Genomic DNA, 27413 nt, shown 5'->3' with positions numbered 1-27413 from the left:
CAGGGGAAGCCGGGGAGTCCTGGGGCCCTTCGGGGCCTCCCTAGACAGGGGAAGCCGGGGAGTCCTGGGGCCCTTCGGGGCCTCCCCAGAACGGTGCTCTTTGGTGGCACCACAGGCTGCTGCTCTGGGAGCTTGTTGCTTGTCGGGTCCTGAACCCTCCCGCCTGCCATTGTGGCGTCGGGGAACCTCATGCCTCCCAAGCGCCCCCAGCTCTTCTGCATGAGAAGCTGGAGACTGTGCTGCAGCTGGGATTTTTCTGACCACCTTCCTCCCTCGCCAGCGTCTGCCCTGGAGCTGAACAAAGACCACCAGGCTCCTCAGGTCCTGTCTCCGTGGGGCACCGGGAGGTACCAATGCCAGTTGCATCATATTGCCGTGTTTTCAGCTCTCCAGGATGCCCACGTCTGTAGAACGCGGTGTGCACGGTCCCGCGGGGCGCCCTGTGGTGTCACTTGGCCTCTGTCCTTGACTTCTCTCCCGCTAAACAGTGAGTGCTTCCCCGGAGCCGTGGGACAGCCCCACTCCCGCCTCCCTCAGTGGTCAGACAGGACCCGCCTCGTAGCCAACCTTGGGAAGAGGGCCCCTCTCGGAGGCGGGGTGCCCACGTTCTGCTGGGCGGTTGACTCTAGTGGAGGTGGCCCCTATTTGGGGCGGGCACGTGGCAAGCTCTGTGCTACCTGCCAGCATTTACTAAGATGCTCCTGAAAGACCATTTTCCCTTTACCTCTAGATGCTGGATTGACTTTCCCATTTATCAAATTAACTTTCTAAAGCCTTAAATTTCAGAGATTTGAGAGGATAAGGAATTGTTTAATAGATGAAACTCATTTGCATATTTCCAGTGGCATGTCCAAAAACTCAATGGGGTTGAGCATTTCTCAGGGAAAAGTTAACTCGGAGTGCCAGTTACAGGCAGTGTTTTCCAGAGGTCCCGGGGTCCAAGGACTTCCTGTGGCTGAATCTGCTGATTTAATCCGCTTTTTGATGAAGGAGCAAGTTCCGAACGTGAAGTCCTATAGAGTTCGCTGTGCCTCTTGCGTTGGCCTGGCTTTGCTGTGGCTGATGACCAGCTGTGAGGTTGCGTTGGCCTGGCTTTGCTGTGGCTGACGTCCAGCTGTGGGGTTGCCTTGGCCTGGCTTTGCTGTGGCTGACGTCCAGCTGTGGGGTTGCCTTGGCCTGGCTTTGCTGTGGCTGATGTCCAGCTGCGAGGGGACATGGTGGGTCTGCACAGCAGGGACTGGGCCAGTGCTACTCCTGCCCAGCGCCACGGCTGACCTCATTTGCTTATACCCTGCTTTTGCTTTTGGTCTCATAAGCGCAAGATCTTGATGTCTACCTAGGAATGTCACTGACTTAGGAGAAAGGGATTTTTTTCTTTTACCATATGAAAGGGCATCATGGGCCTGGGTGAAAGAAATTAAGTAAATTAGAAATCAGCCCCAAGGAATGTTAATATCTGAGATTTATACTGGAGTAGTTTTTGCTTCACAGTTTATTTTCTTTTAAATACTTAAAACATTTGGTTTTTAAGCTATTTGTAGCCAACCTTTTTTTTTTTTTTTTAGTTAATGTTTAAAACGTTCCCCACCCCCCGCTGCCCAATCTATCATGGTCGACTGTTAGACAGTTGGTTGGCTGTGCTGTTTTCGAGGCTGAGGTCAAGTTTGAATGAGCTCTTTTCAGATCACTCTAGATTTTCTGAGGCTGACAGTGTCCTTGGGACCCCATGTTTGGGGAATGCGTTTTTGCAGTTTACGAAGCACCCACTGCCCAGAGAACTGGGAAACTTTTTCCTTCTCTTTCCTGGAGTCTAGTTGCCATGGAGATGGTCACTAAATTATGGACGAGGGAGAGGCGAGCCGCACTCCGAGGTCTCTGATACGCATTCTCCTCAGTCAGGGTGTGCAGACACAGCAGAGGCCGCGCAGTGGGTGCGGCTGGCCGTCCCCCCTGTCCTGGGCGTGGATGCAGCCTCCCCGAAACAGCTCATTAGAGGGGTTTATTCAGAGAGTGGAGTGCGCTTGTGGCAGGAGGAGCTTTAAGGATTTTAACATATGTTTACAGCTCCTCTTTCTCCTTACCAGGACTCTGAGTTGCTGCAGTGTTTAGAGAAATCTGCCAAATCCTGATTTAATTTTGGTTCATTTGCTAACAGGATTGGAGGAGATAGGAAATTGATCTTGGGGACCAGGAGTTTGGATGGATAATGTCTATGTGTGGTCATACCATTTTGGAAAGCACAAAACCTTTTATTATTAAAGCAAAAATAGCAAACCAAACGTGGATTCTAAAGATTATGCATACAACAAACACATAGTTTTTGGTGTGTGGGTAAAACCCATAACTGATTTCAGGCCTAATCTCAGTGGCTCCGCAGTGCAGTGTGGGCAAATGCTTAAGCACTAGTATTTGCAGCCTTTGGGACCTGATTTGCGGCCAGGTTCTCTAGTGTAAGGCTCCCCCCGCCGTTGCCGACACCACCGCTGCCTCCCAGTTACCGACGCCGTGTCACTGAAGGTGGAGTTGGGAGGAAATGTGGACGGCCAGCTCTCGGGCCCTTGCATGCAACTGCCTTGGTATTTCAGAGGTGCCGTCTAATCATTCTTGGGACATCCGTCTGCTCTCTCTTTTGAGGCAGTTTCCACAGAGGGTGGGGTCTGCGTCAAGAGTGGATTGAAGGGTGAGTGATTTCCCTCTAACTGATGGGGGTGTTCATGGCCTGAGTCTGTGTGCAAAGCTTAGCCTGGGGCTGCTTTGGAACCTACTCTCTCTATTCCAGGCCTGGGTGCTTTGAGATATTCTTGAGCTGGAATAACACCCAGCACCTGCTCTTGTGACTGAAATGGAATAAAGTAATAATAGTGTACTTGCATGGGGGTTTGTGCCTTTCTGAGTGTTTTATGTGTGTTATCTTGTTAGATTTCTGCACCGTCACTGAGCAATAACAGGGCATGTATTTTTGTTCTCACTTAATAGATGACAAACTTGGTCCCTTAGTGTTAAAGGTGGGTGACACACAGGCAGAATCTGATCTGGAACCACACCGATCGGGCATCTTCCCATCCTTCCTCCAATCAGCTCACCCTTCGGCTTCTCAAAGGCCCATGGAATTTATGGTGGTTCATCATTATTTGTCTTTAAGATCCAGGTTCTAGGTTTGCTACTGGGACCCACAGTGACCTTGATTTGTCTCTTGTGAACTCTATGATGCTGGCAAAAGAGAGGAAATGGTCACGTATTGGTCAGATGAATGTTGCAGGAAAGAATAATTGCATTACGTGAAATGCCTGCAGGAACTGTGGTGGCGCCGGAAGCATGATTGGAGCCAGCTGGGCCACCTTTCCTGGCTGTCCCATGCCTTCTCTTTGCCCTGACAGTGGACTCAGCAGACAGAACGGGCAGCAGACACGCACCCAGCCTGAGAGGAGCCCTGGGGCCGGGGCGTCCACCAATCGGCAGAGTCTTCTTGGTTGCTTTTCAATTTGGAAATCAGAGAAATGATTTGTAGAGAGTTTTCCTCTTCTTTATTCATTTAGCTTGAAGTCAATTTTGTTAGTAAGGTGTTCTTTTTTTTTTTTGAGACAGAGTCTCGCTCTGTCCCCCAGGCTGGAGTGCAGTGGTGCAATCTCGGCTCGCCACGATTTCTGACTCCCTGGTTCAAGTGATCCTCTTGCCTCAGCCTCCCTAGTAGCTGAGATTACAGGCACCTGCCACCACATCCAGCTAATTGTTGTGTTTTTAGTACAGACGGGGTTTCACCATGTTGGCCAGGATGGTCTCGATCTCCTGACTTTGTGATCCACCCACCTTGGCCTCCCAAAGTGCTGGGATTTCAGGTGTGAGCCACTGTGCCCAGCCATTAGTAAGGTTTTAAACTTGTCCTTAGAATTAGAAGAAATCCCAGAGACTGGAGACCCAGCAGTGCTGTGTGTGGGGGGGACCCTGCTGAAGATCTCTTGCTAAGTCCGGTGGGCGTGCTCCATAGGAGGGGGAGGCAAGAGGGGAGCTGGCTCGGGAGAGGCCGGCCTTGCCTCCAAAGAAGAGCCCCACCCTCTTGTGCTGGCCTTTACTGTTGTCCTTCAGAGGGGAGGCAAGTTTGCTCAGCTTCTCACTGACGAAAAGGGCACTGTGAGGTTGGACAAGAGTGCAATTTATGGAAAAAAAAACCTCTTTGATTTTCTTGAAATAAAATGGATCTTCAGAAAGTGCTTGATGAGAAGGAAGGAGAAAACCACACTCGTCTGGCACACAGAGGACTCTGGAGTCCTAGCAGCCTGCCCCCGGCTCCCCAGACCTCCCGGCACCTGAAGACTCCTCCAGCCCTGTCCATGTCTGGCCTGGCCATGCAGAAGGCAGGTCAGCCAAAGTGAGGTTCCAGTTTTTTTGGTGAAGGGATTAAATATAGCACAAGATTAGTGGATGCATTTAAATAGCAGTTGCCCCAGGTCGTGGTTGAAATGAGCACTTGGCAAGACCGATGAGCACTGAGGCTTTAAAAGTCTTCTGGGCCCCTGCAGCAGAGACCATGAGGGGAGGGCAATGCTTCCTGGCACCCCGCAGGTCCTAACGGCCCCTCCCTGCAGCAGCAATGTCTCCAGCTGCCTGGGAAGCCTCCTGTGGACCAAGCAGACCACCCCCTGGTCTTCTCTGCTCACCCACCAAGATACATTCCCCCCTGCTCCTTAAAATTCCATGTGATCTGGCCAGGTGCAGTGGCTCACACCTGTAATCCCAACACTCTGGGAGGCCAAGGCAGGGCGGATCACTTGAGGTCAGGAGTTCGAGACCAGCCTGGCCAACATAGTGAAACCCCGTCTCCACTAAAATATAAAAATACAAAATTAGTCGGGCGTGGTGGTGAACTCCCGTAATCCCAGCTACTTCGGAGGTTGAGGTAGGAGAATTGCTTGAACCTGGGAGGCGGAGGTTGCAGTGAGCTGAGATCTCGCCACGGCACTCCAGCCTGGGTCACAAAGTGCAACCTCATTTAAAAAAAAAAAAAAAAAAATCCGTGTGATCTATAAAACCTCACGGGAACACAAACCTAAGGTCACATATTTCACTGTCACATGAGTGGTGAGTCGTACTGAGCCTGTTCTCTGCCTCAGTGAATGCTCTCACCCTTCTGGCCTCACCTCCTACTGTATACATTTGTTCCTTTTCAATTTTTTGAAGACTGGTCAAGTGCAGTAGTGAGAAGGGGGAAAGGGTACAACAAGGAGCTAGACTGGTAACTGAGTGTGAGCAGTCGGTCGGGATGACGCAACGCTACCTTCCCACCAGCACCCTGTGCTCCTGTGGTTGCTGAGTTGTGCTCTGCCAAGGGACGCACCGCATCTTGCTTGTACCCACACAGGTTGTTCCCAGCATTTGGTTGCTGTGAGCATCCTTGTGTGAACCTTTTCAGGAGCGAGCTCTCAGAGGAGAGGGCAGAGCTGTGTTGAGCACCTACCAGGAGAAGTTCCCTCGAATCCAGGGTACCTGAGATTCTGGAAAGATGCAGAAATGTAAAAAATAAAAACAAGCAACAAGCAGTTTACCCCATAAGTCACTAGGAAAATGTATTGCTGTCTCTCTAACAGTCAAATCCTATTGGTCAGCCTTAGTTTTTCTGCAAAATAGAATAAATTTTGTGTTGTTTTTCCCCAGTTGTTGAAATAAAATGCTATAACCGTATTTGCTTATAAACCATGTCCAAACGAGATTCTTTTATTTCTACTGTATGATTTTCCACCATGTCAGACCCTGTTGTGACGGCAGCGCGTTATGATGGCACTAGGACAAATCCCAGCTCCCAATTCTTTGCTTTTTTTTTTTTTGGCTGAGTTTTCTCTCTCACTTGCTGGGGCACGAACAGATGCTCTTTGGTGTTTTTAATGCTTGAGGAGCGTCTTGCTGTTGTCATTCTCATTTGTTTTCAAGGAACGGAAACACTCTCGAGCAAGGGCTCAGCAGGGCTGGGAAAGTTCCTGACCACAGGGGAAGATGATTCAACAATTGGGATTTTGCTTCTTTCTTTAAAAAGAAACAAGCAAAAGAAGTAGACCCACACTTTACGCATCTTTTTGGGTCTGTTCATTGTGGACTAGTGTTGTTGTTGTTGTTGTTGCTGTTGAGACAGGGGAGACAGGGTCTCCCTTTGTCACCCAGGCTGGAGCGCAGTGGCGCTATCTTGGCTCATTGCAACCTCCCCCTCCCGGGTTCAAGCGATTCTGCTCCCTCAGCTTCCTAAGTAACTGAGATTACAAGTGCCTGCTGCCACCCCTAGCTAACTTTTGTGTTTTAGTAGAGACAGGGTTTCACCATGTTGGCCAGCCTGGTCTCAAACTCCTGACCTCAAATGATCCACCCACCTTGGCCTCCCTAAGTGCCGGGATTACAGGCGTGAGTCGCTGTGCGCAGCCAAGGACAGTGTTTTCCTTTCCTCAGTCTGAAAGCCTGACACTGTTGATCCACCCAGAGTGTGTGTGGGTGTGCATACTGTTGATCCATTGGGAGTGTGCGTGGGTGTGCACACGGTTGATCCACCCAGAGTGGGCATAGGCGTGCACGCTGTTGATCCACCCAGAGTGTGCGTGGGTGTGCACACTGTTGATCCGTTGGGAGTGTGTGGGTGGTGGGTGTGCATACCTGTATGCATAATAGAGTCTTGATCTTTGTGGGACGAACATAGGGGACTGGGCATCAGTCAGGAAGCTCGGGCTTGTCTTGCCCTGCCACCACCCTGTGCACCCCCCTGTCTTTGAGCCACAGCTCTGTGCGTGTTGGATTTCTTACATGCAAAACAAGGGGATCGGCCATGCCAGTGGTGAGTAACACCTGGAAACACCTGGCAGCTTTGAAAAATACTGATGCCCAGGCATCACACGTCACTAGTGAATCAGAATGTCGGCTGAGGGTGGCAAGGGGCGGGGCGGAACCCAGGCTTTGCCGTCCTTTCTTTTTCTCTTCAGCTTCCTGAGGTGACTGCAATATGCTGTCAGAGCTGAGGAGCTCTGGGCAAGATGATCCCGATGAAACCCTCCCATCCTAAAACACCAGCTGCGCTTTGTGTAAGGAAGCCAAAGGTGTGGTGAGGGAATTCAGTCTCCTCATTATTACTTCTATGGTTTGTTAGCAAAAACATAATTAGCATGAAAGATATTTCTCTGTGGACATGCAAATCAATGCAAATGACTAATTTGCCATTTAAGAATTTGCAAATTGCAATGCAAAATTGTCTTAGGTAAATAACCCTAGTCTAATTGGGTGACAATATTCTGTTTTGTTATTAAGGCTATTAGCTGAAGACATAGGAAGACTGTAAAAATGCCACAGTTTTTGCTTATACATGCAGGGTGAGTTATAATTTACAAGAGATTTTATGCACATTGTTTCACTTGAGCCCTACAATTCCAGTTGCATCCTAGACTAGCTGCTGGTAAAGTAGCACAGGGGAAATGGGTGGTGGTGAAAGCAAGAATGTGAACACCTTGCCACAATGTAACAAACGCAACAGCAGCAGCAATAGAAACAGCAACAGGGACTGCCCAAGGGCTCCCAGGTCTTTGGCAGCAGAATTACCTAAGTTTTGGCCAACGACTTAAACACACGCCATGTAAAGGGATGAGATGAGAACAGAACAAAGAGCCCAGAAATAAACCTGACCGTATATGGTCAACTAGGTGTGAAGAAGACTCTGGGAAAAGAGCCGTCTCTCCAATAAATGGTGTTGGGGAAACCGGACATCCACACTCAGAAGAATGAATGAGACCTTATGTTACACCATTCTCAAAAATCTGCCCCAAATTGGTTAAAGACCCAAACACAAGATCTGAAACTGTAAATCTCCTGGAAGAAACATACAGGAAGAGCTCCCTGACATAGGTGTTGGCAAGAAGCTTTGGACAAGACCCCGAAACACAGGCAACAAAAGCAAAATAAATGAGTGGGGCTGCATCAAACTGGAAAGCTGCTGTGCAGTAAAGGAACCATCAACAAAATGAAAAGGCAGCCTACAGGGTGGGAGAAAATGTTGAGAAACCATAGATCTATAAGGTGTTCATATCTAAAATATATAAGGAACCCATTCAACTCAATAGCAAAACGAACAAAAACACAACAAAAAACAAACAAGAAAAACCCCAAAGCTAAAAACCCCCAAGCCCTCCAATTTTAAAAAGGGCAAAGGACTTGAATAGAACATTTTCCCAAAGAAGACGTGCAGCTGGCTGACAGGTATGGGAAAGGCGCTGAGCATCGCTCATCGGAAATGCACATCAGAGCCTCAGTGAATTACCATCTCACACCTGTGAGAAGGGCTTTTATCAAAAAGACAGAAGATAACGAGCGTTGGCAAGTGTGTAGAGAAAAGGGACACTTGGACACTTTGTTTTGAGACATACAGTGGCGCGATCTCGGCTCACTGCAACCTCCGCCTCCCGGGTTCAAGTGATTCTCCTGCCTCAGCCTCCCAAGTAGCTGGGATTACAGACATGCGCCACCACGCCCAGCTAATTATTGTATTTTTAATAGAGACGGGGTTTCACAGTGTTGGCCAGGCTGGTCTTGAACTCCTGACTCAAGTGACCCACCTGCCTCAGCCTCCCAAAGTGCTGGCATTACAGGCGTGAGCCACCACACCTGGCCAACTTGCACACCGTTTATGGGAACAGTGTGTAGGTTCCTCAAGAAATTAAAAACAGTGCTACCATCAATGCCTCTTTTGGTTATAGATCCAGAAGAAATTAAATTGGCAGAAGACGTGTCTGCACCCTCATGCTCATTGCAGCACTATTCACCAGGACATGGAGACAGTAGAGATATTTCTGATGGATGAATGGACAGAGCAATTGTGGTATACATACACAATGGATACTATTCAGCCTTAAAAAAGGAGATCCTGTCATTTTCAAAACATGGATGGACCTGGAGGACATGATGTTGTGAATATGTGAAGTAAGTGAAATAAGTCAGGCACAGAAAGGCAGACACTGCACAATCTTGCTCATATGTAGAATCTTAAATTAAAAAAAAAGTTGACTACATAGAAACAGAGTGGAAAGGTGGTTATGGTTTAGGAGGTGGGGGTGGCGAGGAATGGGAAGACGTGGGTGAGAGCATAGGAAGCTGCAATTTTGTGGGAGCAGTAAGCCCAAAGCCCTAATGCATAGTGTGAGGACTGTAGTTAACAACATTGGATTGTTTACTGGTAATTTGCCCAGAGGGTGCCTCTAGGAGAGGGTGAAGGCAGAGGTGTCAACTCACTTGACCACAGTGGCCACCTCAGTGTGCATGTACGTATCCAATGTCATGTTGCACCCCTCAAATGTACACCCAAAAATTTCACAAAATGATGAGTTGGATTTTGTTATCTGCTTTAAGGATGTCCATTTTATTACTGCATGGATGTATCATGTAACAGGAAGTGGGGTGTGTGAGGCGTGAGGCGGGGATCTGGGTTCCAGGCCTGAAAGTGTGTAAGCAGCTCAGCACGTATGACTGCGGGTCCCCAGGCAAAGTAGCTCAGCCCAAGTGACTGCACCCATAACTGCTGGCTTTCTGGGTTCTAGGCTTACGTGATCAGAGACCAGGTTTGTTTTTGCCTGGCCCAAGTCCAGCACACATGTGGTGGGTAGCTGGCTCTTCCCAAGCGCCCACTGGAGGCCCCTGGATCATTGCATTCAGAGCAGTGTCTTGGGAAGGATATAAACTGTGCAGTGATTAAACAGCTGGTACCTTGGACTGTGAGAGCTGAGCCTTCCAGTGCTTCCAAGTGCTGACTCTTTCTAAGCCTCAGTTTGCTTGTCTCTAAATTAAACATAGCAATAATACCTTCTTTGTAGTAAGATTTAATGTGATGCTGCAAATAAAATATTTAGTACAGTATCTACTAAAGATTAGATAGCATAGATTAGATGCTCAGGAATGTTAGTGAAAACGGTTATCATAATGAAAAAGGCCCTCATGAGCTTCTGTCTACTGCAGGGATAAAGTGGTAAATAAATGATGTGTACAGGAGATGCAGTAAGAGAGTAAGGGGTGTCATATGAATGAAGAACCAAGAAAGCATTTTAAGAATTCAAAGGGGTCACAGGGTGGGAAAGAAGAGACATCCAGTGGGAGAATTGAGACAGTCTCTGGGGCAGGAATCGTGATGGATCTTGATAGGACTGGATTTGAAGGCCAGAGAGACACTAGAGTGTCACTTTGCACAAACTCTGCAAGATGGGCACTCTTAGTGTCTCCACATACAAGGCCCAGGAGAGGAGGCCCAGGGTGGTTTAGGAAATGTCCACAGCCACACAGCTGATTGGTGCTGAAATCTGGACTTGTATCTCAGCAGCTTAGCTCCAGTCTGCAATCGGAACACCATAGCCTCTGTAACTAGCTGTGTTATCCTAAGAAAATTACTTAGGCTTTCTGAACTTCAACTCCCTTATCTCTAAAATGGGGATAATATGTTGATCTGAAGGTCAATGTTAATGAGCACAAGGGTGTAGCACAGAATCTGGCACCAGTGATATTTACTCAATGGCATGGCAATGATAGCAATGGTAAGGATGACGGCAGTGATGATGAAGCGATTGTTTACTCAATGGCATGGTAATGATAACAATGGTAAGAATGACGACGGTGATGATGAAATGATTCTTTACTAAATGGTGTGGTGATGGTGATGATAGGGATGATGAAGGTGATGATGACAATGTTGGTGATGATAGTGATGAAGGTGATGATGACAACGATGGTGGTGATGGTGATGATGACAATGGTGATGATGATGGTGATGGTGGTGATGATGACAGTGATTATGGTGTGATTATGATGGTGATGAAAGCGATAATGAAGGTGATGATAATCGTGACGATGATGGTGAGGATGGTGATGACAATGATGATATGGTGATGACAGTGATGATGATGATGATGGCCTTGATAACCACAAAGATGGTGATGACAATGATGACGGTGATGACAATGATGATGATACGGTGATGACAATGACGGTGATGATGATGGTGGTGAAAATGATAGCATCGTGGTGATGACAGCGATGGTGGTGGTGATGATGGTGAAGGTGATCCTGAAGTGATAATGGCAATGGTGGTGATGGTGGTGATGATGACAGTGATTGTGGTGTGATTATGATGGTGATGAAAGCGATAATGAAGGTGATGATGGTGATGATGACGGTGGTGATAATGACAACACGATGGAGATGACAATGATGGTGATGGTGATGATGACAACAATGATGGTTGTGATGGAAATGATAATGATGATGAGATGGTCATGTGATGATAGTAATGATGATGGTGACAGTAGTGATGATTTGGAGTGGGAGAGAGAAATGAGAAAAGATGGAGTTAGGAGATGATGGGCTTATCTGCCCTTTTGGCCCTCCAGTTCTATACTTGCATATTGAGGGGCTTGGTCTAGCTAGTGTTGCCCAAATGACTAGAACCACGTAGGAAGCATATGAAAGTACACAGATCCAGATCCTATACCAGGCTGACCAAGTCGGCATCGCCCGTCTGGGGCTTTGGGGTGTGTGGTTTTAGTGCAGTTGACTGTAGCGTGCAGCCAGGCTGGGAAACATGAAACTAATGATCTTTAAGACTCAAGCTCCAATAGCTTGTGGTTCTGAGTTCAAATCACTGTTAAAATGAGCACAAGGGAATAGAACCAGTTATTTGTGCTGAATAAAATAAATGTTACCCCCAAGTTGTTGCACTGCTATTTGAAATAATTTATATTATTGATTTTCTTTAATAAAACTGAGCTGTGTGTGGATTTGCCTGAAGGGGTCTGTGTGCCAACCTTCAACTCATCCTCCATTTTTCTGGATCCCCACATAATCGTAGGCAGCTCAGCTTATAGTTTTGCAGCCTGTGAGCTGGACATCCTTCCTGTGTTTGAAAATGAACCTGTCATCGGTACAAGTTTTACGTGAGAAACACAGGGCCCGAGGCAGCTATGTGTCACGTCTCAGGGTGGAAGGAGGGAGAGGAGCCACTCCTTTTCGTCTTAGTTTTAAGGCAGTAAATGACGTGTTATCTTCAGGAAAGCCAACAGGCGGGTGTTCCCTCTTTCTCCATCACCATTTTCACCCCTGAGACAGGACCAGGCACCCCTTAATTTTCACATATCATCTCTAGGACTCCGTGTGTTTTCTGTCAAATGCATGTGCGGTATCGCATCATGTGAGAGCAGGAGGGTGACAGAGGCCAGGGGTGTGGTATAGACGATGCCAACACACCGGACAAATGCCAGAGAGTAGAAGCCACAGGGGCCTCTGGGGCATGGCGTCTGCGGGTCTTTATGGGCCTGCTGGGAGGGAGGTGCTGAGGAGCGTCAGCCGCTGTATGAGGATCTGCACTGCCTTTCAGAAGTGACATCCTGGGATAAACAAGCTCACCCAAACTCCTCCAGAAAGAGCCCAACAATTTATTTTTATTTGGAGATCCAGGGCAAGCGTTGGGATCAAAGCCTGGGGCAAGGTGGTCCCAGAGAGGGGCCCTGGTGTGTGGACCTAGAAAGCAGCGCAGGGCGTGGGTGGGCCACGCGGGAGGAAGCATGGAGGGTCCGAGAACATGGCAGGAGAAGTACGAACTAAAGCACTCACGCTGTTCTATCCAAGGAGGGGAGGTGTTCACTCAAGCACCGAGTCCTGCAGCAAGGCTGGGATTCTCTGCCATGAGGTGAGTACGCGTCGTCTCCTTGGAAGTCATAAAGCTGCCAGTACCTTTAGACTCAGTAACTTAGACTGCAGGAACCCACCCTAAAGACGTGTTTTTAAAATGTGGGTGAAAAGTAATTGAAAGCATATTTGTTACAGCTTTATTTATAATGTTGAAAAACTTTAAAACAACCCTTATGACCAAAAGCATAGCAGGGAACAGTCCAGTCAGCCTCTACAGCGGGTGGCCAAGAGCCATTTCCATGGTTTGGAGAGATGCTCATGTGCAGCACCCAGTGGGAGTGGCAGGAGACAGCCCTGAGGCTGCAGAATGAATTCGAGTGCTTTGGAAAAAGGACGTAATTACGCTTTTCAAAACACCGGAGGAAAATGCACCTAGCATGACTTTTTTTTCACCATTTTCTGTATGCTTCAGTTTTTATGCTGTAGGATTTTATTGCTCATAGAACCAAGAAAAAAAATGACCAAAGACTGGGAATTTGGAAGTTTGAGGTTTCTTCTTGACCAGGTCACTTCTGATCTTAAGTGAAGCCATGTGACCTTTGGGCAGAATCCTCGTTAGCAGAAAGGAAGAGCTGGTATTTCTCTACAGTGTGTCTTGGGTTTGAGGAGGTTGTGGCTTGTGAGATGATGGTCTGCATCTCTAGAAGGAGATTTTTCCTAACGAACTTTCTGTGGACCAGCTGACTTTTCCGCTAGCTGCCAGCGTGCACACGTTTCTCTCTGTTGTGTCTTCTATTTTGAGGTACTCTGTGCTTTACTGGAACTACTATCTGTTCTTATATATTTCTAGGCAGGCTTTGCCAGCTGAAGGTGGGTGGAACATTCTTGCATCAACATCAGAATAAGCTCTATCAAGAACGATGGTTGGGGAAGGGAGCTGAGGCCATGGCTTGACTTTCCCACGGGACCGTGCGGGACAGAGCAGATGAAATCTCAGCAGATTGCACTGCTCATGCTTGGTGACTGTGTGCTTTCGTTTCCGGACAGCTGGACGACCCTCCTGTGCTCACGGCACACAGCCCCTGGAGCAGGAACTTGTAGATAGGGTCCCATCCTGGAGCCTGTGGATGTTGCCGTACTCCTGGGGTCTCGGTTGCTTCTTGGTGGTTCCATGATGGAGAAACGGCAGGGCCCAGCACCATGACGTGGGCAGCCATAGCGGCTGGACAGGGGCCACCGGACAACTTGGATTTCATTTAGTGAGGTCCTGTGACTCAGGCTGTGGCCTTTCTCCCAGTCATTTGTGTGTGGCCCTCAGGGTAGTGGGAGAAAGAGAAGCTAAGACGTTTAGACTGAGGCGTGGGTGGGTTTGCGGCTCAGTAGAGAGTAATAGGCAGGGGCAGTGCAGAGCCGAAGCCCTTTCGGGTTCCCTGGAGCCCATTGGTCCCAGGCTGCCGGGGCTCTGGGTTCTGGAGCCCGTGGGTCCCAGGCTGCCGGGGCTCTGGATTCTGGAGCCCGTGGGTCCCAGATGGCGGGGGTCTGGATTCTCGTCTGGGTGCTGTGGTGCAGACGCATGTGTGCTTGTACAACTTTGTGCACTTGGGGCAACAGCCTCAAGCCTTGGTGTCTTCCTCTGGACAGTGGAGACATCCTTACGCATGGTTCCCGAGTCCTCGTGGCCCCGTGTGTGCGGCAAGACTAGCCCAGGGCAGCCACACCAAGGCCCTGGTGTCACCCTGTGATGGCTGCAGGCCCCTGTCCTCTCTCTCATGTGCCCCCACAGACGTTGCTCTCTCCTGCTGTCCTGTCTTACCCATGTATGTCCTTTGCCAACGCTCCCTGCAGTTTCCCCCGTCTTGCCAGCGTTGTGTGGAGGGCACACCTCTGAACATCACGCAGTCCTCAGGGGGCCCTGGGATCAAAGGTGTGTCCACGGTTAGTGTGCTGAGGTCTCACTCTGTGCTGTGCTGTGTGGAGGACGCACCTCTGAACATCACCCAGCCCTCAGGGTGGCCCTGGGATATGGGTGTGTCCACGGTTCATGTGTGAAGGCTTCACATTGTGCTGGTCACTGGGACTGAGGCAGAGTTTCTGCTCTTAGGCAGTGTGGAGCCCGCCCAGCCTGGTGTTATGGGGGTACCAGCTTCACAGGAGGATCTGGATTTGAATCCCAAATCTACCCAGTAAATAACTGTGCAACCCTTAGCACTTTGAGGTGTGCCGTGGGGGCGATCATGGTTCTGGCTTTGCAGGGCTGTCGGGAGACCGCGTGAGAGGGTGATCCTGGTGTCAGGGCTCCGGCAGTCAACCTTGTGGGACATCATGGGGCGGTTGGGTGGGGGCGTGGGTTTGCATTTTGCTGACTATTAGAACTTTTAAAAGTCAGGGGAGCTTTAAAAGATCCTGGTGGTCAGGACACACCTCTTGTCAAATCAGAATTCAGGGGATGAGGCCAGCGTCAATATTTCTAGGACATGGCAGCTTTTCCCCCAGGCCGCTGTGGTAAGCGTCGGGAGCTGGGGGTCGAGCTTCTCAGCCTGTGTCAGCATCTCCTGGACGTCCTGATGGATCACAGATCATTCACCCAGCCGGTTTCTGGTGCAATGGTCTGAGCATCGTCCTTGGAAAGCCACCAGACGTCAGGGGAAATAATGTTTGCTGTGGCGTCTGGGGCAGGAAAGGAGGAAGCAGAGCACAGGCCAAGCTCGGAGGACAGGGGGATTTTGCTGGAAGGGTATTTAATAAGGTTTGCTTTATTTCTTATTGAGGGATGCACTACGGAACCCTGAGCATTGCAGAGCTGTGAAGTGCCCAGGAGACACCAAATTACCTTTCCCTTAAAGCTTTCACCTCAGTTTTCAACCACTTATTCACACTCCCAATTTCTAAAACTCCCAGGAGACCTGGAACACTTCCAAATAGATGAAAATTCAGTCAGAGGTGTGAAGTTTTGACCCTACTGAGAACATTCAGGGTGTGAATATGAACTTGGAAGGAGTTTTGATTGTGGTTTTACTGTGATTCCCTGCAGGCCAGGCTCGCCCTGGAGCGGGGAGGTTTGGTGCTAACGCCCCTCGCTCTGTGCTGACTGGGGCCGTGCGTGCGTCCGCCATGGTCCCGCAAGCCAGGCTCACCCTGGAGAGGGGAGGTTTGGTGCTAACTCCCCTTGCTCTGTGCTGACTGGGGCTGTGCATCCGCCGTGGTCCCGCAAGCCAGGCTCACCCTGGAGAGGGGAGGTTTGGTGCTAATGCCCCTCGCTCTGTGCTGACTGGGGCCGTGCATCCGCCGTGGTCCCGCAGGCCAATACAGCACCTTTGCTTTCAGGGCGAGTGGTGTCTGCTTATCGAGGCCAGGGTGGACACCTGCCCGCTGGAAGTGTCCAGAGACATTGCACCCGAGATGCTGAGGAGCCCCGGAAGGGACACGGTTTCTTCTCATCCAGGATTCTGGGAATGTTCTGTGGAGTTTGGAGGAATGCAGAGCATGGATACTGTGCAAGCAGATAAGGACGCTTCAGGAAATAGGCATCAGAAAAGGGGTCAGAAGACTCAGCCTGGATTCTTGGTGGCTTATTGGGTTCATAGCAAACCACACACACTGAATCCACCTGTGTGCGCCATTGCCATGTAGACGTATGGACCCTGCTTGGATATTGGTTCGAACACATTAACTACAAGATGACTTTCTTAAAATTAATGGAATTTAGCACTGACCGGATATTAGAACATTATTAAAGAGCAGTTGCTGTTAAATAATTTTGTGGTGTGATACTGGGTTAGTGATGATATCTTTGAAAGCTCTCATGTGGGCTGAGCTGTGGTGATCCCGGTGCTGTGGGAGATGGAGAGGCAGAGGCTGCAGTGAGCCATAATTGTGTCACTGCACCCCAGCCTGGGCAACAGAGTAAGACCCTGTCTCCCCTAAATAAAATAAAATGAAATAAGTCCTCATTTGCTAGAGATACATAGAAAATGGCATAGCAGATTTTCTCTGATTTATCCCACCCTCAACCCTGGAAAACAGGGAGGGGTGGCAGGGGAGATGGATGGAGTGAAACATGAGCCACTGCAGAGCGATGGGGGGCCATGGCCGATGGCGTCTGTGCCGTTATCTTCTCTGCAGAGTGATGGGGGGCCGTGGCCGATGGCGTCCGTGCCGTTATCTTCTCTGCTTTTGTGTATGTTTGAACATTTCTGTAATAAAAACTTAAGTGAAAAGCTTACTGTGCTGGCTTCCTGGAGGTGTGGTGTTTTTGTTCATTTTGTTTTTAGAATTGGGGTGGGAATTAGTGGGATTGGGGGTCCATGGGGGCCATTTCTTGGGTTTTCCTGAAGTGGGTTCTGGCTCAGCGTCGTGAAGCAAGTGGAGCATGTGTTTGCTTCCTGCCTGTGGGCTGTGTGGAGGCCGCCTGACGAACACATTTCGAGGGGCACACATGCCCCCGGGGGGTCGCTGAGGCTGTGTATGTCTGTTCCATGCAGCAGCTGTCATCTCTGTTTTTGAACACATTGACGGTGTGCAGTCTGCCTGGGGGGACGTTCGAGGTCAAGAGTGGCCAGAAGAGGCTCCCTTGTCATTGCAATGATCCACACTCCACTCTGCTGTCATTGAACCTGCCCCCAAGCCTGCAGCCTCTTCGTCCCTTCTTCATCTGTGGCAACCATCCCCAATCCTGACATCGGTGATTGTGTGCGTTGTGTCTTGTCTGTCCTCGGTAGCAACCGTCCCCAATCCTGACATTGGTGATTGTGTGCGCTGTGTCTTGTCTGTCCCCCGGCTAGAATGTGAGTTTAATGGAAGGAGCCTTGTCTGCTTTGCTGAGTTTTTAAGTGTCTCCATCGGTTCCCTGCACCTGGTTGGTGCACAACAGAGGTCAGTTCAATGCTTAGTACTTAAGAGACATGAGGCTTTCCATTTTCTTCAATTAATTAGTATGAAAGTAATGCATAGCTATGGTTCATTTAAAAGCTGAGTAATATAGGACTTAAAATAAGAAGTAACAGATCCCACCCCTCCTTCCCGAGCTCACCCCCCACACCCAGGGGCAACAGTAGCCTCTCCCACCTTGAGGTCCTGCAGCAGCTGCCCCTTTTCCGTACGGTCCACCCCATCTCCTCAGGGGTTGACTCAGTCCTTCTCTGTACAGTAGCCTCTCCTGCGTTGAGGTCCCGCCGTGGCTGCCACTTCTCCATTGGCTTCCATCCCATCTCATCAGGAACGGACTGAGTCCTCCTCTGTGTGGCCCCTGGGATGCTCCCTGCACTGTAGGGCGAGGCCTCTCCTCTTTCAATTCCCTGCATCCAGGCTGTGTTAGCCACGTTTTGTTTTCACACTGTCAAGTTAAAAGCATCATGCCCAGCCCTGCAGCTGCAGTGACGGGCGGGTCCTTGGTGGTGCTCCCTGTGTCGCAGCTGTGCCGGCGTCGATTGCAGATGAGCTGAGTGGGGCCCTCGGTGCCCCTGAGCCACTGGGCAACAGAGTAAGACTGGGTCTTACTCTGGAGAAGGTTCTTTGTGCAGTTCCAAGAGATGCTCCTGCTTCATCCTGCAGCAGCCACCCCAGACGTGCTGCGTCTAACTGGGGTGTGGGGACTTTCTCTTCTTGCACAGTTTCTCCTTGTGTTCCCCAAAGGTTCTGGTCACTTCCTTTCCTTTGTGTCTCCCTCCTCATCCCCTCCTGATCTCACTCACTCCACCTGTCTTATCGAGCCCCCCAGGCCCAGAGGTGTCCGCTGGAATCCTGGCTCTGCAGCCCAAGGTCACCTTGAGATGCCACAGTCTATGAGTGGGAGCGGAAGTCTGTGGGGTGGCAGGAGGCTGCCTGGGACGAGGTTGCAGGGGCAGGTGCGTGGCGTGCTCAGAGCTCCTGGGTGAACCAGGGAGAAGGAGGAAGGCCTTGAGGAGCTTGGCGAAGGTGAACCCAGCAGGTCCATGTTCTCCACTGGGAGATGGGGAGGACCCACTGGGCAGGGGAGACAGTGCCTCTGGATGGGAAAGTTTAATTCTGTGAAGATATGAATTCTCTCTGAATGAACCTATACATGTAAGTGATCACAACACAATATTAACAAATGTTTTTGAAATTAAGCAAGCTAGCTTTAAAGTCCAGGTTCAGACACAAATATGAGACTAAACAGAAAAGTTATGAAAAGGAGAAGTTGTGTGTGGGGAGTGGAGTCTTGCACACTCAGTGCTTTGCAGTGATGGGACATTTAAGCCGGAGTGGGGAACAGACGGGCAGATTGAGGGGAAAGAATAGAAAGCCTAGAAATAGACCCAAATGCGCATGGGTATTTGGTATATGATAATGATGACATTTTAAATCAGTGGGGAAAAGATGTATTATTCAGTAATGATTTGGGGACAACTGGCCAGACATTTGGAAAACATATAGCTGGGTCCCTCCCAAACTCCTTACCCCAAAATAAAATCCAGATGGCGCAGAGACTTAAAAATATAATGGAATTTTACAAGTACTGGAAGAAAACTTGGGGGACTGTTTAATAATTTTGAGAGGGAATTAAGTTTTTTAAGGAAGACAGCCCACTATCTAAGGAAATTAAAATTCACGTAACTTTAACTCACCAGCCCGACTCCTGGAAGTTACGTGATGCATGTTCAGCCTGGGTGTGAAGAACCAAACGCGCAATGATCCTGTGAAACATCATAACAGGAAAAAACCGCAAGCATTCTAAACACCCTTGAGTTGTGGTTCATCTTCAAGGCGGAGGTAGGTAGATGTGCCGACACAGAAGGACCCTGGACATTTTGAAAGAAAACAGGAAGATGAGAACAGCTGGGATCCATGTTAGAAGAAGATGAACCTGGACCGAATTTCTTTCAGAGACACCAACTCCTGTGCTCACGGGTGTGAAAGGCAAGACTCTAAAGGTTTTCAGCTGAGAATATAACGTTTCATGACTTTAGGATGGAGAAGAAGGTTTGAGACAGAACACGAAGAGTGCTAATTGCAAAGGAAATTATTGATAATTTCAACCATATTAAAATCAAGAATAAGTCTTAGTAAAATAGACGCCATAAAAAAATTAATTAAAAGACAAGCCATAGAATGGGAGACAATATTTTCAACACATGTAACCGACAAAGATCCCACGTTCAGATCAGACAAAACCCTGACAAATCACTGAGAACAAGGCCACGAAGGAAACGTTTGCAAAACATTGAAGCAATAAGTTCTAAGGAGAAAATTCAAATGACTGAGAAATACGTAAAATGGTCTTCAACCTAATTATTAAATTGGAGCGATGAAGACAGAAGCCATATGACATTCAGCAGCTCACCTGCTAGACGGGCAAAAACCGGAAGCACCAACTCCAGGCGCAGCTGCGACGTGGGGCCGGGAGTCCCTGGAAGCACCTGGCGGTGACACACAAGCTCTGAGCTCCGTGGGGCCTTGGACGGCAGGTGGGCGGGTGTTGTGCTGGAATGCGGAGAGGTGTGTTTGCCGCGGCTGAGGTTTCGCTCCTTGCCCTCCATGCCACAGAAGCACACGCAAGCCTGGTCAGGGAGACACGCAAGGAAGCACGTAGGTGGCATTGTTTACAGTCTTCCCAGGCTGGACATGGCCCACACGCACTTTGGTGGTAGAGGAGAGGAAGTAGATGATCTTATTTTCATAAAATGGAACAATGGAATTAACCATGATGGGGCCACTCGGATCATCTCACAGACATGAAGCTGAGTGGAAGAAGTAAGGTGTGAAAGACCACAGGCCCGTGAATCTGGTGCAGAGGCAGGCGCGGCCGTGAGGACAGCTTCCATCAAGTCGGCTGTGGCTCCCCACGAAGGTGCAGCAGGGGTGGGGGCTCTGGCTGCTGGCGGGACTATTTCTTGAGGGCTGATTGGAAGAATATTCACTTAATATTGCTATATGATGTGTTTTTGTGCTCATTTCTCTATTATATCTCCAAGGTTAAAAAAAGCGAGAAAGCATCTCAGTTGTGTTTCACCAGTGTGTGTGTGTGTGTGTGTCCTCGTGTGTGGGAGGACGATCTCTGAGGCAGCTGTTATGGACTGAAGGTGTTTCATTGAACTCAGAGTGTAGGAGGCTGAACCCCCAGTGGATGGTGCAGGGAGGAGAGGCTTTGGGAGGTGATTGGGTTAGATCGCCCGCGAGGGTGGGGCTCCTGTGAAGGGACCAGTGCTCTTGTGAGAAGAGGAAGAGTCCTCCCTCTCCTCCACGTGAGGACGCGGTGAGAAGCCAGGCGGAGGCCATCACCAGAGCTGACGGTGCTGGCACCCCCACCCCAGACTTCCAGCCTCCAGACCGTGAGGGTGTTTCAGTGGGAGTCACCCAGCCTGTGGCACCGGGGTGACCTCACCAGGTTCATCTGTGCTGCGGCCACCTTGGATTTGACTGTAGCACAGCAACGTTTTGTGCTGTAGCTTTGCCTTCGCTTAACTTTGAAAGCCAAATATCTTAGGAAGAAAAGGAGGTTTAGTGTTCCTGTTTGCCGGGAAAATCACAAAGGATTACAGGATTGTGAGTGAACTGTGGGCACCCGTGCAGGGGCTGTGGGAGACTGACGTGTGATGTGCTCTCCGCTCATCCTGGCTCCATTACCACGCTGAAGTGGCATCCACAAGTTTGCAAATAACTAAGGCAAAGAAGTCAGGGCTGAACTCCTCCAAATGTTCGTGACGATGAATTAAGAACTCGCATGTTCACTTCTGCCTGTTGGTGTTTGGTCCCGGCCCGCGCCGTGTATCTTGCTTCTGCCTGTTGGTGTTTGTTTGGACTCGGGCTGTGCTGTGTGTCTTGCTCTTTTGGGAATCTGTGCATCATCCTCTCTTGGTGACTCCTGGGCCAAGGCTGACACTCCACTCTTCGAGCAAACTGAACTGTAGCGCGATTGTGTCTGCTGCTGCTCCAGTGGGGGGCCCTGTGGGCCGACCACCCTTGCCTGCCCTTGGACCAGCCTCGCTTCCTCTGGAGGTTCCTGAGCTCCAGTTGTGGGCTTGACATGCACCTGGAATGGTTGGTTTTGGTGTCTGTCATCGGAGACACCATCCCTACCCCACACATGACCTGGGAGAAAACAGACTGTGACGTCTGATTGTTTTCAGTGTTCATTGGGAGGGAAGAAAGTCCCTGGACCTTAAACACACCCTGTTGTCCACAGGTGGTGCTGAGTCCCACAAAGGAAGCTGGAATCCAGCTGAGTGGGCACGTGCTGCCCGTCATGGCCCTGCATGTCCTGAACATCTGTTGAGAGGAGGTGGGGGTGTCACCTTAATTCCATCCCGGATGCCACAGTGACACAGTGCAAAGTGCCGTGCCCCTCATCCCCGCAGATACGTGGCGTCCCACTTGTCTCCTAACCACCCGGCACTGTTGCTCCTGACCATTGGAAATACTGGTGGGGCTGGAGCACCTGGACAGTCTGGTCTCATTCTAGTGGCTGGACTGGAGTGGGGTTGCCTTGAACCTGTCTTAGGCTGCAAACGCCCCCAGCAGCAGAGCCAGGGGAACTCTCACTGGGGCCTGCCCTGGGAGCCCCGGGGAACACTTCGGGTCAGCTCTGATCTCAAGGGGGGACTGCCCCATGCCCTTGGCCCGGGAGTGGGGGCTGCAGGAGGAACCCCTCATGCTGTGGCCCTGCCATCTGAGGGGTGCCCCTGGGGGCCTCAAATTCAGCATCAGGCTCCAGTGAAGACTCAGCTCCTCTGGAGGGGCCCCTGCCCGCCCCACCCTCCTGCCCTGCAGCACTGCCCAGGCCTGGGTCTGCGGAGACTTCTGTTTGCTCTGGCCTGATGAAAGCAGTGTGGAAACCAACCTCCCTCCTCCTCCCCAGATCGCTTCTCTTTTTGAGGGGTTTTCTTTCTTTTTTTTTTTTTTTTGAGACGGAGTCTCGCTCTGTCGCCCAGGCTGGAGTGCAGTGGCCGGATCTCAGCTCACTGCAAGCTCCGCCTCCCGGGTTTACGCCATTCTCCTGCCTCAGCCTCCCGAACAGCTGGGACTACAGGCGCCCGCCACCTCGCCCGGCTAGTTTTTTGTATTTTTTAGTAGAGACGGGGTTTCACCGTGTTCGCCAGGATGGTCTCGATCTCCTGACCTCGTGATCCGCCCGTCTCGGCCTCCCAAAGTGCTGGGATGACAGGCTTGAGCCACCGCGCCCGGTCTTTGAGGGGTTTTCATGCGAACTTACTGTTTTCTCTAATTAGGAAACAATACATGGCTATTACGAAACATTTAGAAAATGTATAATAAATAAAAAAATAATGTTACCGTTCTGATTTACATCCTTCCAAGTCGACTTTTCTCTCTCTGTTCTAAGGATGACTCTCAGACAGCCAGCCTCCTCCTGTGCCGGGGCCACTCTGCTGGGGCCGTGTTGTTGCCCGCCTGGCCTGTGGCCTTCCTTGCGAGATTCGTCCTGGGAGTGGTCCCAGAAAGCAGCCTTGGCGGTGGAGCAGCCGCAGCGGGGCACGCCTTGTGGGGCTCCTGCCGGAGTGGGGCACGCCGTGCGGGGCCGTGCTGGGCTTGGCTTCACCCTCAGCAGTGAGGCCCTCTTGCTGCCCTCCTGAGTCGGCACCTGGCCTGGCCACAGTGTCCTCGGGCTGACGATGATGCTGGACTGAGGGTCCCTGTCCTGCTGGCATTTGTCCTGTGCCGTGTGGACAGGTAGCATGGCCAGGAGCTGGGGTGGGGTGAGACCGTAGCTCGTCATTTCCAAACCCTCCAAGGCCCCTTTGTGGATGGCAGCAGGGACTTCAGTGCTGCCCCTGCGCTCGGCTCTGCTGGTGCTCGTGTCCCCGCACCGGCACAGAGAGGCCAGCTTCCTGGCTACGGGGCAGCCTTCATCTTCACTGCTGGCTTGGCTAGCAGCTTGACACAGCCCACCGCTGGCCCAGGCCTTGGAGGACTGTTTGCTTTCCAGGGGCCTGGCAGGATGCAAGGTGGGCTGGGTGCCCGTGCAGGTGGCTTTGTCTCCTGGAGAGGTGGGGCAGAGGCTTCTGGCAGCAGGAGCAAGCTGGGCAGGTCAGCCTCATATGGCTGCTTGGGCAGCAGGAGCAAGCTGGGCGGGTCAGCCTCCTGCGGCTGCTTGGGCAGCATCTGTGTGGCTGAGCCATGGGGATCCCTGGGGCCCGGATGCTTCGGGGCTGCCCAGCTGGGCAGGTGGTGCTACCCTGGCCTGGGTCTGTCAGGGCTTCATTGTGGAGACGGGTCTTGTGCTCTGTAGTAGTTATTAGCTGCCTTCCTCTTTTTTTTGGTGCCAAAGAATTCCATTTGGGGAATTTATACAGCCAATTAGGTATTTAGCTCAAGGCAATTAATGGCTGGAATGCAAGCATTAGCTAAAACCTAAATTGGAATTCATACATCCACGCTTTTGCTTAACGGTGGAGGCTGCAGGGAGGCACTGAGTGTTGTCTGGGGAGCTAGGAGAGGCCGCCTGGGCCCAGAGAGGAACTCCACATTGGCTGTGGATTCACAGCCCTGTCCTTGCTTGGGAAGGAATGTCTCAGTGTTTTGGAGCAGAAGTCTAAAATCAGTTTGACAATCAAAGGCCATCCTGGTCCTGCCTGGAGCTGCTGTCAGCCTGCCCCACCTGGCGTCCTAGCTGCATCCTTACTGGGCACGTGTGTCACCACCTTTGTCTCTTTCAAAGCCACCCGTGGGCTTCTGGTTATATTGGGATACCCCTCAAAAGTGACAGAAGCCATGAGGCTGTGAGAACAGGAGCTGTGAGGCTGCAGGCCGGCCCTGTCTTCAGTCCACAGAAGCCAGACTGGAGGTGGGTTCCGGATGTCGTGGGTGCCCTGGACAGCCCAGCTTGCCTGATGGGGACAGAGGCTGGGGCTGCCATGGGGCTGGGCTTCTCCCCAGACAGGGAGCAGTGGAGAATTCTCACCAAAAATCCAGATAGAGGAAACCAAACAACAAAACTTACCGATTTTCTCATGGCCAATCAACTAATCTCTGAGGACATTAGACCAAAGACCATTTGGATTTTCAAGCTGCTGTGTGTGTCCCTAGCAGCCCAGGCAGAGCCCGGGTGGGGTCTGCCCGCCGGGGGCGACTGTGGCTCGGGTGGGGCTCCGGCACTCACAGCAGATCTCCATCGTGAGTGGGCCCAGCGTGGGCCGACCACAGCAATACCTCATAGTGGCCTGGGGATTTCCACATTAAAATATAGTTGAAAGTATTCAATTTAATGTAAAATTAAAATTTACCTTTTTCTTACCTATAGCTTACAGATGGGAGGTAATTTTTCTCTGCCTCTCACACATTCAGGCACACACCCACCCCATCAACAGTCCCCCAACCTCTAAGTGGTTTGCAAGGACAGACTGGGCCTGGGAAGACCTGGGGCGAGCTGGGAATCCGGACTCCGGGCGACTGAGTGGTGGTGGGCTGGGTGGGGCAGGAGCCTGGGGTGCTGGGGCACCAGGGTTTACCTGCCCATGCTGAGTGTCCTGGGTTCTCATGTGTCCTGAGTTCTCACGTGGGGTGGTCCGAGGGCGGACCCAGGCCCCGGGGTTTACCTGCCTGTGCTGAGTGTCCTGGCTTCTCACATGGGGTGGTCTGAGGGCTGACCTGGAGGCTTCTGAGCGCTAACATGGTCTTGCCAGTGTCGGCTGCCAAGATGACGCGTCTGCTGCTCTGTGGCTCACGGGAACAGGAGGAGGTGGGAGCGGGAGCCATCTGGGGCAGAGGAGGGACAGGCTGGCCTGGGGCAGAGTGGCCTCTCAGGGTGTTCTGGCCCCACCAGGCAGCACAGACCCCAAGATGGGGCGGGAGGTTGTTCCCTCGATGAGCGGCAGGCGGCCGTCTGCATTCAGCCCTGCACCTTTGCCCACTCACTGTTGGAGAACGGCCCCATTATGGGCTGGGGCAAAGGTGTGGGGTGGGTGGAGATTAGGGCCAGACGAACCTGAAGGCCCTCCAGAGTCTCTGACCTGTTCCTGAGAGGCTGCAGGGTCACTGGTCCGGCTCAGGCTCTGCCAAGGAGCCTCCTTCGGGTTTTTGGTGCCTGCAGTCAGGGACGGCACCGCCTGCTGTGCCGTGAAGAGTGTGGTGGAAGCTCCTGGTGGAAGCTCCTGCCTGGGTTGCAGACGAGGGATTTAATTAGGGAAGAGCTCCAGGGTGAGGACAGTCAGGGCACAGGTGAGCAGGTGGGGGCACTTGGCTCTTCCTTTGGTGGTGAGGACAAGCTTAGGGCTGAGCCAGCCACACAAGGCTTCAGGCTGTGCAGATGAGGAAGGGCTGGCCAGTCTCGGGGGCAGGGCAGTGGGGCTGAGGGGCTGTGTCCCCCAGGGCCTGCCCCCTCTGGGGAGACAAAGCCCTGAGGCTGGGCGATGCCTGGGAGAAGGCTTTTGCCCAGTGAGGGTGAAGGGCATCCAGCTCTCCCCAGCCCTCCTAGCCAAGCCCGGCTCAGGCCCTTTCAGGGAGAAGCCACGGTGGCAGTTCTCATGACCCACCTGCTGTGGTGGGCTTGCTGCTGTGCAAGGGGTTGTGGTCTGCTGTGGTGCACCCCCTGGGTGCGGCTGCATTTTCGAGAGGATGCAGGGGGAGAATTGTTGCTGAAAGAGAGTGGGCCCTGAGTGAAGAACTTGGGGTGTAAGCTGCACAGCAGTGAGGGGACACTGGGGGCTTTCTTGGGATCCCAAAAATGTCAGTAGGAGAGGACCTGGCTTCTGTGCATGTGACTCAGGCCCCGTGGGTCTTGGGGTCTGTGAGGAGCATGAGGACGAGGAAAGGGAGACAGGCTGGGGCCATCTCGGTTGGATTCCACAGGAAAGGCCGGAGACAGGTTGCCTGAGACGTTCTGGCGAGCAGCTGCACGGTCTGAGGCTGTCACTTGTGTTTCATTTCAGGCTCACCCTGGGTCGAGGTGGGTCTGGGTGCTGTGTCTAAGCTGCTCTAGCAGGGTTTGGCCTGGGATTCTGAGGCTCGGCCTCCCCTCACATGGGTGGTAGGGAGATTTCTGCCCCCGGCCAGGAGGGCAGTGTCAGGTTTATCAAACTGACATTTGCAGCAGATGTGGAGATTTTGAGTGAAGTCAAATCAGGTTTTCAGGGAGAAACAAACACTGGCCGTGGGTGGGAACTTGGTGGCCCCGTGGGGCTGCAGCAGGGAAGGAGGTGGCTGGCGCTGGGGCTCGCGGCTGGCTGGGGCTCACCTCAGATTCCTGAGCACAGTCTGCGACGGCACCCCCATGGCCCGGCCTCTCCAGGACCTGTTAGGAGGTGATGGCGGCAGGCCTGTGAACACTCCGCTCTTGCTGGAGCCGGGCAAGGCTGCCAGGGGGGTCCTGGGCTGCAGCGTCCCTGAGGCAGGTGCCTGTCTCCCTGCCCGGTGGAGGGGTGGGTGGCAGTGCCCACAGGCCCCCTCCCTTCTCTAGCACCTCCCCGTGCAGTGGGAGAGGAAAGGACCCTGAAGAGGGCCATCCTGAGAGGAGGAGAAGGTGCTGCTGGAATGACACCCGGAGATGGGTGTGAGCCCAGACACCCAGGACTGGGGGGGAGCAGCTCTGCCCCCGGCCATCCTGGCAGCCCCGTTGCTGGTGGCCCACAGTCCACTTCGACCCCGTCACCTGGACAAAGACCCCCAGAGTCTCACATGATAGAGGAAGCTCCTGTGTGATTCACCTGCTGGCCACAGGCCTTGGAGCCCTCCCTGCTGAGTCTTACTTTTAGGAAGGGGTCTCGTGGGCACCCCCGGTAGAAGGAGGTGGCTTGTCCAGGTGGGGACAAGCAGCTCACATGCTTGGCGGGAAGATTCGCCCCACGCCGCTCCCCCTTCAGGAAGATTTGCCCCACGCC

This window comes from Colobus angolensis, unplaced genomic scaffold (assembly GCF_000951035.1).
Source record: "Colobus angolensis palliatus isolate OR3802 unplaced genomic scaffold, Cang.pa_1.0 Scaffold2, whole genome shotgun sequence".
In the NCBI taxonomy this organism is placed as follows: Eukaryota; Metazoa; Chordata; class Mammalia; order Primates; family Cercopithecidae; genus Colobus; species Colobus angolensis.
This window is presented reverse-complemented; position numbering follows the sequence as displayed.